Source organism: Hypanus sabinus, chromosome 7 (assembly GCF_030144855.1).
Source record: "Hypanus sabinus isolate sHypSab1 chromosome 7, sHypSab1.hap1, whole genome shotgun sequence".
Classification (NCBI taxonomy): domain Eukaryota; kingdom Metazoa; phylum Chordata; class Chondrichthyes; order Myliobatiformes; family Dasyatidae; genus Hypanus; species Hypanus sabinus.
This window is the reverse complement of record NC_082712.1, coordinates 23510744-23528532: the sequence shown is the minus strand read 5'-3', so window position 1 is coordinate 23528532 and position 17789 is coordinate 23510744. Positions and strand designations below refer to the sequence as shown.

Sequence of the window (17789 nt, the reverse complement as noted above, 5' to 3'; positions counted from 1 at the left end):
ATTCACTTCTAAGTGCAATGAGCATTATTTGGTTTTAGGAAATCTCTATGGATTCAGAGACGTTTATTTGCACACCGCTGTTGTAATGCATGGTTATTAGAGTTATTGTCACCTTCTTGTCAGCTTGAACCAGCCTGGGTATTTTCCTCTGACCTCTCATTAACAAGGTGTCTTCATCCACAGAGGTGCCATTTGTTTTTCATACCATTCTCTGTAAACTTCGGGGATGGTTGTGCATGGAAAATCTTGGGAGGTCAGCAGTTTCTGAGATGCTCACACCACCCCATCTGGCACCAGCCATCATTCCACAGTCAAAGTCATTCAGATCACAGACCTTCCCCATGCTGATGTTTGGTCCAAACAGCAAGCGAACTTCCTGACGATGTGCGGCGGCCGCATGATCGGCTAATTAGATATTTGCATAAAGGAGCTGGTGTACAAGAGTACCTAATAAAGTGACTACTGAGTGTATGTGTGGGAGATGGGGGTGGGGGCCAGGCACACAGGTCAACAAGGTGGAGAAGTAGACATGTGACATGCTGGCCTTTATAAGTCGAGGCACAGAGTGTAAGAATTGTTTCATTACGCTGCACGTTTACAAAACATTAGCTACCCTGCACTTGGAATATTGTGTACTGTTCTGATCACCACATTATAGGGAAGATGTGCCTGCACTAGAGTTATGGCAGGGAAGATTCACAAGGATGTTGCCTGGATTGGAGTACTTTGTTCTGGGGAAAGATCAGATACAGTGTTTTTGTTTTCACTGGAGCAAAGGAGGTTCAGGGGCTTCCGACAGTCATGGTAGGGGTTTCAAAAGCAGGAAGGATTAGCTTTAAGGAGAGAGGAAGGAGTTCTAAAGAGGAACTTGTGGGATAAGATTTTTACACAGAGAGTGGGTGATATCTGGAGCTCACCGCCAGAGGAGCTGGTGCAATCACACACGGTCATAACACTCAGAAGACACCTAGGCAGCCTTGAAATAAGCAAAGCATAGAAGGATACTGACCAAATACAGGCAAATATGATTTGCGTAGTTGGGAAGAAAGGTTGACATGAACGCAGTGCGCTGTGCTGTAAAACTCGAAGGCTCTAGGACTCTATGACAGTTATAAAATACATTAAAAATTAAGCTGTATTCACTTCAACGTACTCTCTATTACATTAACATATTAGGGAGGAAGTACAAATTATAGGTCCAGATATTCTAATATGTAGCACGAACATTTTATGTGCAGGAGAATTTTAAACAGGTGATGTTCAGCCACAAGTAGGGTTTCACAATCTATGTCTCTACGTCAGTTCAGTGGAAAAAAACTCACCTAGTGCTACGCACACAAAATGCTGAAGGAACTCAGCAGATCAGGCAGCATAAATAGTTGATTTGGTCCAAGTCCCTTGGGGGTTTATTCCACTCCACACAGTACTGTGCAAAAGTCTTAGACACCCTAGATTGTTTATACAGTTTCAGATGGTACGGCCTCCGCAGAGCCCTGATCTCAACGTCATTGATGCTGTGTGGGAATACCTGGAGAGACAGAAGCAAGCGAGACAGCCAAAGGCTACAGAAAAACTGTGACAAGTTCTCCAATGTGCTTGGATCAACCTACCAGCCAATTTTCTTATAAAACACCATGACAGCGTACCTACGTGAAAAGATGCATTTTTAAAGGCAAAGTGGGATCACACCAAATATTGACTTGAATTAGTTTTTCCACTGTTTATTCTTCTTTATAGTAATTTTTTGATATTTAGAAATGTAGGGTTCTCAGTAATATTAACTGTAATGTTAACTGTTAACTGCTAATAATAAAAAGGCTTCTCTGAAGTGTTATAATGAAATGGCTTCTCTATAATGTTAACCATGAGGTAATGTTCTCTGTAGCTGAAATGTTTGGGTTATAACTACTGATAATGGGTGGACTAACCAATGGGAGTCTTGTTATTCTATCTAAATGTGTGGGAACCAGGTTTGGTGCGTGGTGAAGTTTGGTGAGGAAAAGCGAAGAGGGAGGATGTGCAGGAAGCGCTCTGGTAGACCACTGTGGTTGGTCATAACCCGAGGGTCATGGAGTTCGGAAAAAGTCGAATGATGGACCGAGGATATTGCTTGAGCTCCAACGTTGTGCACAAACTATATAATCTCTATTCTTGGCACCTTTTTATTTTATATTTTTGTTTCTCTCATGACCCCATAGTCACAGTAAAATTTATAAAGTGTAATTGTTTAAATGTACATTGTGTACTGACTGATAATTTACATTGTGGGTTTGTTCCCGGGGCACACACAGCATCTACGCAAACGTGAGACACAGTTTGGTGGGCAGACGGCAGATTCCCCTGGACAAACATGGGTTAATAGAGCTGAGTGTTACAGAAACTTTTCATTTGATTATCTTTGAAAGCATCTTCGCTTTACAGAACTTTTTGACGTGCGTCTAAGACTTTTGCACAGTACTGTAGATGCTGCCTGACCTGCTGAGATCCTCTGGTATTTTGAGTGTGTTGCTCTAGATTTCTAGCATCTGCAGAATCTCTTGTGTTTATACCATACAGAGTCTGTGATGTGGAGTTTGATCCCTATATCCTCTTAAAGATATTGTTTACTTGTTTCCTCTCTTTTCCCTGGACTAATCCTGCTCCATCTTGCTACTTGTGCCAACATCACTGGACTCCAGCCTGATAGTGGCCTAATTTCCACCGCCACTGCATCTATTCACCCTTCTTGCAGGCTTTAAATCCAACTCCCAACCCCCTATTACTTGATGTCCTGATCCCTACTGAAGATCAGAGTCTAATTTTCTTTGATAATGGTCTCATGGAGAGCCTTCGGCTGGTTTGCAGTATAGTGTTTGCTGTATAGTAATGCAAGCTCTTGTTCATAATATATTCAACAATAGCCCTGGGTTGGAAAATTTTAAATCTACTTTCTCTGCAAATCTCTCATGGTAACTCACTACACCACCAATTCCTTTTCCTACATTAACTACCTCTAGGTCACTCATTTTACATAAAAACATAAATAGGAGCAGGAGCAGGTCATCTGGCCCATCGAACCTGCTCCGCCGTTCAATAAGATTATAGTTGATCTGGCCATGGACTCATCTCCACCTACCTGCCTTTTCCCATAACCCTTAATTCCCCAAATAGGACAGCATAAAAATAAAGGAGGACATACAGTATAGCAAAAATTAATGGGAAGTTAGAAGATTGGGAAGCTTTGAAAAATCAACAGAAGGCAACTAAAGAAGCCATGAAGAGAGAAAAGATGAAATATGATGGAAAGCTATACAATAATATAAAAGAGGGTATAAAAAAGTTTTTATTCCAAAATAATATCTGACCTCTGATTTGCACATTTTGGCTTTTATTTCTCTTATAGCTAGGAGGATGCTCTTGCTTAAATGAAAGGATGTCATTCCGCCTACTCACGCTCAATGGTTACGTGATGTTATGTCATGCTTAACTTTAGAGAAGATCCGTTGTTCAATTTCTGAATCTAGTCAAGAATTTCAAGCATTGTGGGGACCACTTTTGAACTATTTTCAAAACCTTTGATTTGCTGTTAAAGTACAGATGTTGGTTAATAACATATTTCACTATATGATAAGGATTTTTTTTTCCTTTTTTCTTTCTTTACCAAACAGCTTCAATCTTGGTAGTGGGCTTAGATTCTTTTTTTTTGTATAATAAAATTATCACATTTCGATATTATGATTTAATTTAATTTACATTAATATAGGGTAATAAGTTTGCAAGTGTGATTCAAATATAATGTATTTGGTATTATTTTATCCTTTTTTTCCTTATATATCTTCTTGTACTCTGTATTCTTCTATGTAGAAATTAATAAAAATATTGAAAGAGAAAAAAAGAATTTTTAAATCTATTTTGTGTAAAAGAAAGGTGAGAGTAGATATTGGACCACTGGAAAATTACGCTGGAGATATAGTAATGGGGGGAACAAAGAAATGGTGGAGGAACTTAATAAATATTTTGCATCATAGACAAGAGAGAATCTGCAGATGCTGGAAATCCGAGCAGCACACACAAAATGCTGGAGGAACTCAGCAGGCCAGGCAGCTTCTATGGAAAATAGCACAGTCGACATTTCAGGCTGAAACCCTTCAGCAGGATTGGCGAGAAAAAGCTGAAGATTAGATATGAAAGGTGCAGGTTGGGGAGAGAGGAACACCAGGTGATAGGTGAAACTTGGAGGAGGAGGCATGAAGTAAAGACCTGGGAGGTTGACTTGTGAAAGAGACAGAAAGCCATTGAAGAAAGTAAACAAGTAAACCTGGCGGGGGGTGGGGAGGAGCACCAGACGGAGGCAGTGGATGGGCAAGGAGATAACATGAAAGAGGGAAAGGAAATGGGATATGGTGAAAGGGGGGGAGGCATTATTCCTTGCCCACCCATCACCTTCATCTGGTGCTCCTCCTACCCTTTTTTTCTTTCTTCCCAGCTCTTTGCTTCAGACAGATAGACATACTTTATTGATCTCGAGGGAAATTGGGTTTCGGTACAATTGCACCAACAAATAACAGAGTAGAATTATAGCAAAATAATATCAGAAATAATTAAATGATAATAACAAAATTATGCCAAGTGCCCCCTCCAAGTTTCACCTATTGCCTGGTGTTTCTGTCTCCCCTTCCCCCTCCTTTCAAATCTACTCCTCTGCTCTTTTCTCCAGTCCTGCCAAAGGGTTTTGGCCCAAAAAGTCAACTATGCTTTTCTCCATAGATGCTGCCTGGCCTGCTGAGTTTCTCCAGCATTTTGGGTGTGTTATAGGTATTTTGCATCAGTCTTCACAATGGGAGACAGGAACAGCATTCTAGAAATTTGAGAGTGGCACGAGGCAGAAGTGAGTGTTGTTACTTTTACTAAGAAAAGGATGCTTAGGAAGATGAAATGTCTGAAGGTTGATAAATCAGCTGGACAAGTTAGACTACACCCAATGGTTCTGAAAGAGGTAGCTGTGGAGATTGTGGAAGCATTAGAAGTGATCTTTCAAAAATCAATAGGTTCTGGAAGGGTTCCAAAGGGCTGGAAAGTTGCAGAGGCTCTGCACTCTTCAGGAATGAAAAGAAGCATGTCAACAAATATACTCATAAACATCTATAGTTGCACTGTGGAGAGCATTCTGGCAGGCTGCATCACTGTCTGGTATGGAGGGGCTACTGCACAGGACCAAAAGAAGCTGCAGAAGTTTGAAAATCTAGTGAGCTCCATCTTGGACACTAGCCTACAAAGTACTCGGGACATTTTCAGGGAGCAGTGTCTCAGAAAGGCAGCGTCCATTATTAAGGACATCCAACACCCAGGACATGCCCTTTTCTCAGTGTTACCATCAGGCAGGAGGTACAGAAGCCTGAAGGCACACACTCAGTGATTCAGGAACAGCTTCTTCCCCTCTGCCATCCAATTCCTAAATGGACATTGAAGCTTTAGACACTACCTCACTTTTTCTAATATACAGTATTTTTTGTTTTTGCACATTATAAAAAAATATTCAATATACATTATTGATTTATTTGTTTAGTTATTGTTGTGTTTCATTTTATTTATTATTATTAATTTTTTCTCTCTCTGCTGGATTATGTATTGCATTGAACTGCTGCTGCTAAGTTAACAAATTTCACATCACATGCTGGTGATAATAAACCTGATTCTGATTCTGAAGTAGAAGAAAGGAAATTATAGGCTATTTAGCATGACCATGACTTCAGTGGTTGGGAAGATGTTGGAGTCCATTATTAAGAATGAGGTTTCAGGGTATTTGGAAGCACGTAATAATAAAGACCCAATTCAGCATGGTTTCTGTAAGGGGAAATCTTCACGGACAAATACGTTGGAGTTCTTTGAGGAAGTCACAGGCAAGATAGCCAAAGGAGAGTCCGTGGATGTTGCTTACCTAGATTTTCAGCAGGCATTTGACACGGTGCCACACATGAGTCTACTTAACCAGACCCTATGGTATTATAGTGAAGTTACTGGCATGGATAGAAGATTGGATAACTGGCAGGATGCAATGAATGGGAATATATAGGGCCATTTTTGGTTGGCTGCCGGTGATAAGTGGAGTTCTATGAAGGTCAGTTTTGGAATCTCTTCACGTTATATGTAAATGATTCAGATGACAGAATTGATGGGTTTGTGGACGATACAAAGATAGGTGGAGGAGAAAATATGGAAGCAGGGAGTTGCAGATGGACTTAGATTGAGAGAGAGGGCAAAGAAGTGGCTACGGAATATAGTGTGTGATCATGCACTTTATTAGAAGGAATAAAAGCATAGACCGTTTTCTAAATGGGGAGAAAATTCAAAAATCAGAATGGAAGCCCTTGTGCAGGATTTCCTATGGGTTAACTTGCAGGTTGAGTTGATGGTGAGGAACGCAACCACAATGTTATAATTTATTTCAAGAGGACTAGAATATAAGACCAAGGATGAGCTATTAATAAGGCAATGGTTAGAGCAGCTTGGAGTATTGTGAACAGTTTTAGGCCCCTTATCTGAGAAAAGATGTGCTTGCATTGCAGAGGGCCCAGAGGAGGTTTATGATAATGATTCCAGGAGTGAAAGGGTTGACATGTGAGGAGTGTTTGATGGTTCTGGGCCTGCACTCATTGGAGTTTAGAAGAATGAAGGGGTATCTTATTAAAACCTATTGAACATTGAAATATCAGGATGGAGTGGAAGTAGGGCAGATGTTTCTGATTGTGGGTGAGTCTTGGACCAGAGGTTACAGCTTCAGACTGGAGGGATGTCCATTTACAACAGAGATCAGGAGGAATTCCTTTAGCCGGAGGGTAGTTCATCTGTGGAATTCATTGTTGTGGATGCCAAGTCATTGAGTATATTTAAAGTGGGGGGTTGATAGGGTCTTGATTAGTCAGGGTGACAAAAAGTTACAGGGAGAAGCAGAAGAATGGGGTTGAGGATGATAACAAATCAGCTATGATAGAATGGTTGCGATGACTCAATGGGCTGAATAGACCAATTCTACTCCTATGTCCTATGGTCTTATAGACATATATTAGCCATGATATTAATCAATGGTAGACAAATTTCAAGAGGCCAAGTAGCTTACTCTTGCTTCAATGTCCTTGAGTAGAAAATATGGACTGATGTTCTATTCATGAATATTTTAAACTTAGGTCAAATATATCCCTAAAAGTAACATTTGCAAGGGGCTAAGAGTGTCATGGTCCGGGCTGGCATTTCCCACCTTTTCCCTTTCCTCCCTAATTGGTCCTTAATCCCCACACTTGATTCTCAATCTTTCCCATTTCCTCTCAATCACCAGCACCTGGTTTCCATTAGCCACCAGAGGATAAGACTCCGACAGCTCCAGTCAGCCCTTGCCAGATTGTTGGGGGAGAGGGAGAGGGAGACGGAGAGGGAGAGGGAGAGGGAGAGGGAGAGGGAGAGGGAGAGGGAGAGGGAGAGGGAGAGGGAGAGGCAGGGGAGAGGTTGTGGTTGCTCTAGCTCTAGCTGTATTTTTTTTAAAAAGTTCTGCAGTGGGAAAAATGTTGAGAGTGCTTGAAGTGTTTTGATTTGGCTTTGGGTAATAACAATTAAGGGAATGCATTTTGGACCACAACAAATCTATCAGAACAAAGGGCAACTCTCTGAATTGATGAAAAATGATACTGGACCTGCAGAGCTGGTAACAAGGACTAAAAGAGAATAATGAATTCAACAGAAAAAAAGTGTGGGAAATAACTACAAATGACAAATGATAGTCTCAAAATATTGAGCACTGTTGACCAAGTTTTTACTGTCCAAGGTTGTACATTGACAATCTCATGCTATTCAACAAAATATTCTTTTTCACGCATATGCAGTATTGTGCAGAAGTCTTAGAAATGTAAAAAGAATTCTGTAAAGCAAAGATGTTTTCAAAAATATTGAAAGGAAAAGTTTAAGTCTCAAAAAAAACTATAAAGGGCTGTAAATGGCAAAAAACTAAAACAAATCAGTATTTGGTGTGACAACACTTTGCCTTTCAAATGGCATCAGTTCTCTTAGGTACATGAAATTTTAAAAGAATATCAGCTGGTAGGTTGTTTCAGACATCTTAGAGAACTTGCCTCTGTTCATCTGCAGATTTTGGCTGTCTGGCTTGCTTCTGCCTCTCCAGGTAATCCCAGACATCCTTGATGATGCTGAGATCAAGGCTCTGAGGGGCCATACCATCTAAAACCATATAAAAAAAAAAATCCAGGGTGCCTAAGATTTTTGCACAGTGCTGTAAGTTTAAAATAAAAGTCAAGAAGTCTGCCATTTATGTTGCACTGAATCACAACCTCAAGTCCGAACAATTTACAAGCAGCATCAATACATAAAGAACTGTTGCAGGTCAAAGACCCTTCATCAAATCTTTGACCTGAAATAATTCTGTTTCTCTTTGTACTAAGGCTAAGTAACCTGTTGTGCTTCCGAAATTTTCAGTTTTGTATTCAGGTTTCAGCATCTGAAATTTATTGACTTGTTTTTGAAGTGTAGTGACTAGAACTTGCCATGAAGGATAAGCTTATTTGAAAATAGGTAGCTGATTGTGCAGCTGGATGATGCAGGCTTGGAGTCAGTGCCACTTAAAAAAAAGATTATTCATGGCCTGTGGGTTTCACAGTCTAGACCTGTAGTTAATTACCTATCCCAAGCTGCCTTTGGGAAGATGGCAATGAAGCCTGAAGGTCATAGCCCGATGGCTGAAACCTGGAGACCTCGGGGTCTGTCCTGCAGTTGGAGAAGAGTGTGTGTGTGTACAATCTGAATATGAAATCTGCACAGTTAACTTGAACCACTGCAGTCCTTGAGGTGTGGGCACACCAGGTGAGTCCTAGGATTTTGACCCACTGATGGCAAAAGAAGGGCAATACACTTAGAGGCCATATATCTAATAAAGTGGCCACTGAGTCTATGTTTGTGGTGTTCTGTTGCTGTAGCCCATCCACTTCAAGGTTCAACATTCAGAGATGCTTTATTGCACACCACTATTGAAATATGAGGTTATCTGAGTTACTGTGGCCTGCCTGTCAGCTTGAAACAGTCTGGCCATTCCCCTCTGACCTGTTGCATTAACAAGGCATTTTCACACACAGAACTACCACTCATTGGACTTTTTTTTTTGTTTTTCACACTATTCTCTATAAACTCTAGAAACCTTGATAGAATGGATGTGGAGAAGATATTTCCTGTCATAGGGGAGTCTGGAACCAGAATTGAGGAGGAATTTCTTTTACAGAGGGTGGTGAATCTGTGGAATTCATTGCCTGTGGAGGACAAGTCATTCAGTATATTTAAAGTGGATGTTAATAAGTTATTGATTTGTAAAGGCGTCAAAGGTTGTGGGAGAAGGTAGGAGAATGGGGTTGAGAGGGATAATAAATTGGCCATGATAAAGTGGCAGAATAGAGTAGATGGGCTGAAGATCCTAATTCTCCTCCTATGTCTTATGGGCTTGCGCTGTAACGCATTGTTCATCATCTTTCTTGTAGCTGAGCTTTGATTCATAACTCTAGAAGAATATTTTGAATTTATGTAGTGGCATAAATGGTCTTCTTCTTTTCCTCTTTTTACTACCTCGATGTACAAGTGATCCATTTGGTTGGGTCACAAACAAAAACTTGTCACTGTATCATGCTGCACCATGACAATAGTAAAACAGCTCCATTTCCGATTGTGAAAAACTGCCCAGGAGTGTATTCAGGCCCAAGCTCAAAATTCAGATGTGCTGTTTCCCATCAATGCCATTGGTTCAAGATTCCATAAACAATTCTGGATCACTGCACCTCAGTACAGCACCATTGACTGCAGTTTTAAATGACACAATAAACAAGTATTTTGAAGGTGAGATGGCTAAAGTTGATTAATATTGACTTTTTGACCGCTCTCAGAAAGCTATGAGTGTCACTGAATAGATTTTCCTTTTCTTCTTGCAGAGCCAACAAAAGAGGAAATTCCTGAGTCCACAAAGTGGCGCGGGGTGACACAAGATTTTGACACACTGATTTTTGAATGAGAAGAAGGCTTGTGGACCTGAACTGGGCCAGATTCCAGCACCAGGTGCTCATTGTGATGATTCGATGTCAGTAGGGCAATGACAAATGACACAATAACCTGTAATAGAACAGTCTGAGTAAAGAAAGGAGCATTAGAGAATAAAAAGACAAAAGTTTCAGTAAGGCAGAGTGATAGATAGATTTATCAACCATAGAAATCTACAATACTCTGCACCCGAAATGTTTGATGTTAATTCGTCTTTGGTCTAATCTTTCATCAGCAGAATAAGCCAATCTCACAGACTGTACTATTGCTAATTAGTTCTCGGCATTTGCGGGACTGAACAGCCAGCAAACTATGTCACTTTGTCAGGGAGGGACTGTTTCAACCCTCTCTGCCAATGCACACAAAAATGCAGGCCTTTGTCAGAAAATTCACCAGTGGGTTAATGAAATTGTAGACAGCCAATCAGCTTGATCTGGATTGGTACTATATTGTCATGAAGCATTTACGTCCAGCTTGCTTGCCTCAGAAGTATGCTGTGAATTCAAAAGGGCACATGTTTCACTCAACAAAGGTCTGCTTGGAGGGAAAGATGAAAGCAGAATATAAGGTTTAACCATGTAATGTGAACAGATCGTACCAGGCCCTAATTTAAACTTCCTTCTTTATTTAGGCGCCTGGTTAAATTTTCCCATGATCCCTGCTGATCAGTAACAGATTAAGAAGATTAAATCAAAATGTAGAAAACAACATTCCATTGAAAATCAGTTTAAGTTTATCTGCAATTTGTTTCTTTCATTCCCCAATGCTTTATTTTAGGAAAAACCTTTTACTCAGATCTTCTTCTCAGCTTTCATTTTACTTAGTTATTTAGAAGTACAGTGTGGAACAGGCCCTTCTGGCTCATTGAGTCCCACTGCCCAGCAACCCACCTATTTAACCCTAGCCTAATCAAAGCTTTCTAAGGTACATTCAATGGCAGGGAAACATATACAATATGCATCCTGAAATGCTTTTTCTTCACAACCATCCATGGAACGAGAGGAGTTCCCCAAAGAATGAATGACAGTTAAATGTTAGAACCCCAAAGTCCCCCCCATCTCCCCTCCCTCCTGTGCGTAAGCGGCAGCAAGCAACAATCCGTCCTCCCCCCCACCAACCAAAAAAAAGCATCAGCACCCGCCACCGAGCACTCAAGTGTGAGCAAAGCAAAGGCAGACACAGACTTGCGGTACTCCAAAAACTACTTGTCCACCCAGCATTCAACATACCACAGACACTCTCTCTCCCTAATTCAGGAGAAAGGTGTTTTCGTTTCATAGCGAGATGGGTGACATAACAAACAGCTCGCTGGTTTACAATGTTAAAAGTCCATTGCATCACTTTTTCTGAGTTCTGTGCCCAAAAATCTCAGGTCTCTGGGCACATTGCCTTAGATCTTCCATCTCCCACAACACACCAGTCTTCTGCTTGGATACAAACCTCTGCTCCCCCCATCTTCAGAGCCATGAAATCTTGCTTCTCCGGCGAACGGAGCTCTTGGGCCGATCCCTTGGTGTGCCGAACAGCGGCTAGTCGTGAAATCCCGAGTGGGTCCTATTCCCACAAAGAATCATAGTCAGCATGCAACTCCAGGTCAGAGTCTTCAAAAGAACCCTGAAAGGGAAAAACAGAGATATTAAAGATGGAAATAGAGCTGTTTCCGAAGATGCAAGCAAAGGAGTCGCCATTAGGTGCCATTAACATTCCTAAGCTCCACCTTCATCACAGGACAATTTGCAATCTTTACAGTGACGAATTTACCTATCAGCCATTCCATCTTTGAACAGTCAGAGCAAAGCAGAGCACCCATATGTTCCTGAGGAGAATGTATAAGCTCCTTGCAGATGGCACCTGAATTGAACTCTGAACTCCGATACTCTGAGTCATAATAACATTGCTCTAACTTCAATGCAACCATGGCATCTAGCTAACTACAGTTGCACATGCTAGTTATCAAGCATTTAATGTCAAGTTATCTTCCAAAGGTTCAATTCTGCAAAACAGTATATGGCTATTAAAACAATCAAACAAAAAAAATCTTGCCATTTTAAAATGTTCTTCCTCCAGGCAGTTAATCTGATCAACCATTCTAGTTACCCTCCCACCCAACCCCCTTTATTTATTACCTCAGTCACTGCACTGTATTGTAAACACTTTTTGTCCCTCTTTCCTCCGGGAGAAGGTTCAGGAGTTTGAAGATTTGGGAACAGCTTCTTTCCAACTGTGATAAGACTGTTGAACGGATCCTGACCCGGATCTGGGCTGTACCTTCCAAATATCTGGACCTGATTTGCACTATCGTACTTTCCCTTTTCTATTTTCTAATTATGATTTATAATTTAAATTTGTATTATATTTACTACTTGTACTTCAGGGAGCGCAAAGCACAGAATCAAGTAGCGCTGTGATGATTGTACGCTCTAGTATCAATTGTTTGGTGACAATAAGTAAAATAAAGTACTGCTTGCCTTCCTAATGTTGCTCCTGCATTCAGTAAAACACGCAAAATTTGTTATGAAGGGTCTTGGCATGAAACATCAACTGTTTACTCTTTTCCATAGATGGTGCCTGACCTGCTGAGTTCCTCCAGCATTGTATGTGTGTGTTACTTGGATTAGCAGCATCTGCAGACTTTCTCATCTCCGGCAATTCAGTGACTTGTGAACATGAAAATCTTAATCCCTTTGAAAGTTGCTGTGCAAGTATCATGTACCGGGTTTCATTAGTCAGGAGATTCATATGTGCATACTTAATAACCAACGTTTGGGAAAACATGAGTGAAAAACAAAAGGAACAAAAAAAAGAGAAATGTCAAGTTCTAATTAGCTACGGCTGAAGTGAGTTCACTAATTTTAACATGCTATGCTGTACCATCTGAAGGAAATGCTACACAGTGAATGACCAGTTTTATTTGGCCTCAGTGCAAAATGTCCTGGGGTTTACAGTGCGGTGATTTCAGCAGAGGTGATATTTCAAAGAGAGCAGGGCACTTGCAGTCATTAAATTAAGCCTGCCTGAGTCACAGGGAATCTGATGAACTGTTTTCTGTTGATAATATAGGCATTCGAATGTGTTAAATTACAACCCTGAGTATTTTCCTGCTTTCTTCTTGGGCTTCAGTACAGATTGTCACATCTAGGTGGCAATTAGATTGTCGCAGCGGGAAGTAAGTGTGCTGAGCTCATCCAGCACCTGATTAGGTACATTATCGGTAAACTGAGAGTCCCATTAAGTCAGTTTATGAGTTAACAGTTTAGGGACAGAAGCTTTGTAAGTATTTTTCACATTCCTTTGTAATCAAGCGAGGCACATTATAAACTTTTGATAAGCATTTTCTTAAGTTTCAATGATCTTTTAAAAAGCATCAACTTTTAACCTTTGCATAGTGACAAAATTCTCAGGACACATTTGCAAAATAAAATTGCAATCTCTAGTGTGGGACTTCATGGGACAAAGTCCTCTATCTGAGACTGCAATTCATTTTGGGCCTTGACTCTCCAGTGAAAACTCAGTCACACTTTGATGACTGAGCTTTCTTCGGAGTATTAGAAAGTCTACATGTGTATAAGGCCAGTAAGGAGAAAGAGAAGTTTAAACCATTAATCAACACACACAAAATGCTGGAGAAACTCAGCAGGCCAGGCAGCATCTATGGAAAGGTGTAAGCAGTCAAAGTATTGGGTCGAGACCCTTCGTCAAGACTGGAGAAAAAAGATGAGGTCGGAATAAGAGGTGGGGGAAGGAGAGGAAGACGTACAATGTTGTAAGTGATAGGTGAAACCGGGAGGGGAGGGACGGCTGAAGTTAAAAGCTGAGAAGTTGATTGGAAGAAGAGACAAGAGGCTGGAGAAGGGGGAACATGATACGAGAGGAAGAAAAGGAAGGGCATCAGGTGGAGGTGAAGCGCAGGTAAGGAGATCAAGTGAGAGAGGGAAATGGGGATGGGGGATGATGAGGGTTGGGGTGACAATACTGGAAGTTTAAGAACTCTATGTTTATGCCATTGGGTTGGAGGCCAGCCAAATGCAATATAAAATGTTGCTCCTCCAACCTGAGTGTGGCCTCATCGCGGTAGTAGAGGAGGCCATGGACTGACAAGTCTGAGTGGGAAGTAAAATTAAAATGGGTGGCCACGAGGAGATTCCCTTTCTTCTGGAGGACAGAGTGTCGGTGCTTGGTGAAGCAATCTCCAAATCTCTGTCAGGTCTCACTGATATACATGGAACACCAGCTAGAGCAGATGACCCCAGCAGACTCACAGGTGAAGTGTTGCCTCTCCTGGTAGGACTTGGGGGCCCAGAATGGTAGTGATACAGGAGGTGCAGGGGCTGGTGTAGCACTTGTTCTACTTGCCAGGAGGGAGATCGGTGGGGAGGGATGAATGGGCAAGTGAGTTGCATAGGGAGGAATCCCTGCAGAAAGTGGGGTGGGAGGGAAAGGTGTGACTGGAGGTGGGATCCCTCGGAGACGGCGAAAGTTACGGAGAATTATGTGCTGGACGCAGAGGCTGGTGGGGTGCTAGATGAGGACAAGAGGAATCCTGTCCCTAGCAGGGTGGCAGGAGGATGGGAGAAGGGCAGATGTGTGAGAAATGGAAGGGATGCAGCTGAGGGCAGTGATGATTGTGGAGGAAGGGAAGTACCTTTCTTTGAAGAAGGAGAACATTTCCTTAGCTCTGGAATAAAAAGCCTCAACCTGAGGGCAGATGTGACAGAAACAGAGGAATTGAGAGAGGGGGATGACATTTTTACAAATCACAAGGTGGGAAGTGGATTTATGAAAGATATTAGTAGAGAGCTACCTCCAGAGATAGAAACAGAGATCAAGATTGTCATGGTCCTGGCTGGCATTCCCCACCTTTTCCCTGTCCTCTCTAATTGGTCCTTAATCCCCACACTTGATTCTCAATCTTTCCCATTTCCTCTCAGTCACCAGCACCTGGTTTCCATTAGCCACCAGAGGATAAGACTCCGACAGCTCCGGTCAGCCCTTGCCAGATTGTTGGTCGACTTTCACAGAGAGAGGAACCTTGCTCCAAGTTGTCAACCACGTATTGCTTTGTAAACCAAGTCTCCCAGGTCCTGACTCAGCCTGGTCCCGATTCTACACTCGCTACGGAGATTCTGCCTCCTGATCCTGCCTCTGTGTCGGAGTCCTGCACTTGGGTTTGTTTTCCTGCCAGGTCCTTGTCACAAAGATAGGGGAGGGAGGTGTAAGAAATGGGCCAGATAAATTTCAGGGTAGGGAGGAAGTTGGAGATAAAGTTGATGAAGTCGGCGGGTTCTTCATGGGTGCAGGAGGCAGCACTGATACAGTTGTCGATGTAGTGTAGGAAAAGCTGGGGAGTGATATTAGTGTAGGCTTGGAACATGGATAGTAAACAATTAATTGTGGTGGAGAAGTGAAAGGGATCGCAGAAGGTTGTTTTTGCTGGTGGGATTGTTTAGAGATGCAGGGACAGAGGTGGTTGTGATGTATTGTCTTGGAGTGAGACGGGAAGAAAATTCCTTAAAGCAGAAGAATACAGGGAGAAGATGCAGACAGAGGAGAAAAGCATAGAGAGAGGGAAAAATGAATAAAGCAGAGGTATGGGGAGAGTTGGAGGGAAAAGGAAGGAGAAGGAAGAGGGAGGAGACCTCAGGGAAGTTGGAACAGTATAGCAAGAGATGGGGAAGAGGAGAGTTGGAGGGGGATCAGGTAAGGGAAGAGAAAGAAGGACACATGGGGGAAAGACTTTGGCTGCCACAGTAGCGTAACAGTAAGAGCAACATTATTACACCTCAGGAGATTCTGGAGTTTGGAGTTCAATTCTGGAGCCAGTCTCTTTATGTCCTTGTGGAATGTGTGAGTTTTCCTCAAATGCTCCAGTTTCCTCCCACAGTCCAAAGATGTAATGGGTAGGTTAATAGTTCAGTGAAAATTGGTTCATGATTAGGATAGGGTTAATTGGTGGTGTGTCTTGAAGGGCTAAAAGGGTCCACTCCACACTATCGCTAAATAAATAAAATAAACTTGGAGAAGATACACTGGTTTGGGGTGTCATGGATAGCGTGGAGGCCTATCAGAGGTTACAGCGGGACATTGATAGGATGCAAAACTGGGCTGAGAAATGGCATATGGAGTTCAACCCAGTTAAGTGTGAGATGGTTCATTTTGGTAGGTCAAATATGATGGCAGAATATAATATTAACGGTAAGACTCTTGACAGTGTGGAGGATCAGAGGGATCTACACAGCTACACAGGTTGACTCTGTGGTTAAGAAGGCATACGGTGCATTGGCCTTCATCAACCATGGGATTGAGTTTAGAAGCCAAGAGGTAATGTTGCAGCTATATAGGACCCTGGTCAGACCCTGCTTGGAGTACTGTGCTCAATTCTAATCACCTCACTACAGGAAGGATGTGGAAACTATAGAAAGGGTGCAGAGGAGATTTAAGAGGATGTTGCCTGGTTTGGGGAGCATACCTTATGAGAATAGGTTGAGTGAACTCGGCCTTTTCTCCTTGGAGTGATGGAGGATGGGAGGTGACCTGGAAAGGGTATACCAGATGATGAGAGGCATTGATCATGTGGATAGTCAGAGGCTTTTTCTCAGCACTGAAATGGCTAGCACAAGAGGGCACAGTTTTAAGGTGCTCAGAAGTAGGTACAGAGGAGATGTCAGGGATAAGTATTTTACGCAGAGAGTGGTGAGTGCGTGGAATGGGCTGCCTGTGGAGGGGGTGGAAACGATAGGGTCTTTTAAGAGACTCCTGGATAGGTACATGGAGCTTAGAACAATAGAGAGCTATGGGTAAGCCTAGGTAGTTCTAAGATAAGGACATGTTCGACACAGCTTCGTGGGCTGAAGGCTCTGTATTGTGCTGTAGGTTTTCTATGTTTCTATGCGTTCTTTGTTTCTAAGGAAGGCAAAAGATGGAGAAGTTTAGGGAAGGACTAAGGGGAGAGTTGGGAGAGAGATGGAGGAGAAAGGGAAGGAGTGGGAAGGGGAGAGAAAGGGGGGTCAAAGGAGAGTTGGAGGGGGGAGCAGAGCAACAAAAGGGGAAGTTTGGGATGGTATGAGGGGAAAGTCTGCCCCATGTTGCTCAACATTCAAGTAAGTTCAAGGTTGCGACTGCTGCCAAAGTTTAATGATGTAAAGTTCAAGTGGGAAAGTGGATTTAAGGGTAATGTGAATTGTGGAGCTGAACAACTACTCCTGTTTTTAGTAATCATATTCTGGAAAGATCAAAACTCAGGGAACGAATCTTCATGTTTGTATTTGAACCACAGTTGGTGACAAATTTGCAAAGAAACAAGGACTGCAGCAAGTCTTTCAACTGGGGTCTGTTCATTCCTTGCTGATATGAACCTCAGCCTCAATTACCTGCCTCAGTCCCTCAACACTTAAAACTTCTAAAAATGCTTCAGTCTCAGAACTGAAAATTTCCACTGTCCCAACCTTAGACTTTTGGGAGGAAGGAAGTTCTAGATTTTTGAAAACTTTTCTGTGAGGAACCGATCCATAACATTACCCCGACAGCCCAGCTCGGATTTTTAAGTTCTATTTCACTTCTCCAGTATCTTCTATCAGAGGAAGTAAATTCTCTCAATCGTTCCCATGAAATTTCTCAGCCAGAGAGTTCATTTACTTGCTAGTTTATAAACTGCTTAAAATTTATAAATTCATCACGAAGTCACATTTCTGAAAGGATAAGGCTAAATATTAAATTTCTATCTCAACACTTTA

The 17789-nt window shown here is 42.0% G+C and overlaps 1 long non-coding RNA gene across 4 annotated transcripts in view; it reads right to left on the bottom strand.

Annotated features, from left to right (window-relative positions):
- The window catches only part of LOC132396613 (uncharacterized), a 101467-nt gene that overhangs the window by 16751 nt on the left and 66927 nt on the right, over positions 1 to 17789 (bottom strand). For 3 of the 4 annotated variants that reach the window (XR_009513046.1, XR_009513045.1, XR_009513044.1), the window contains one exon: positions 7502 to 11673. This is a non-coding gene — a long non-coding RNA (uncharacterized LOC132396613). Of the gene's footprint in view, positions 1 to 7501; positions 11674 to 17789 lie in introns of those variants that run through there. The other variant, XR_009513047.1, reaches the window with a different exon arrangement.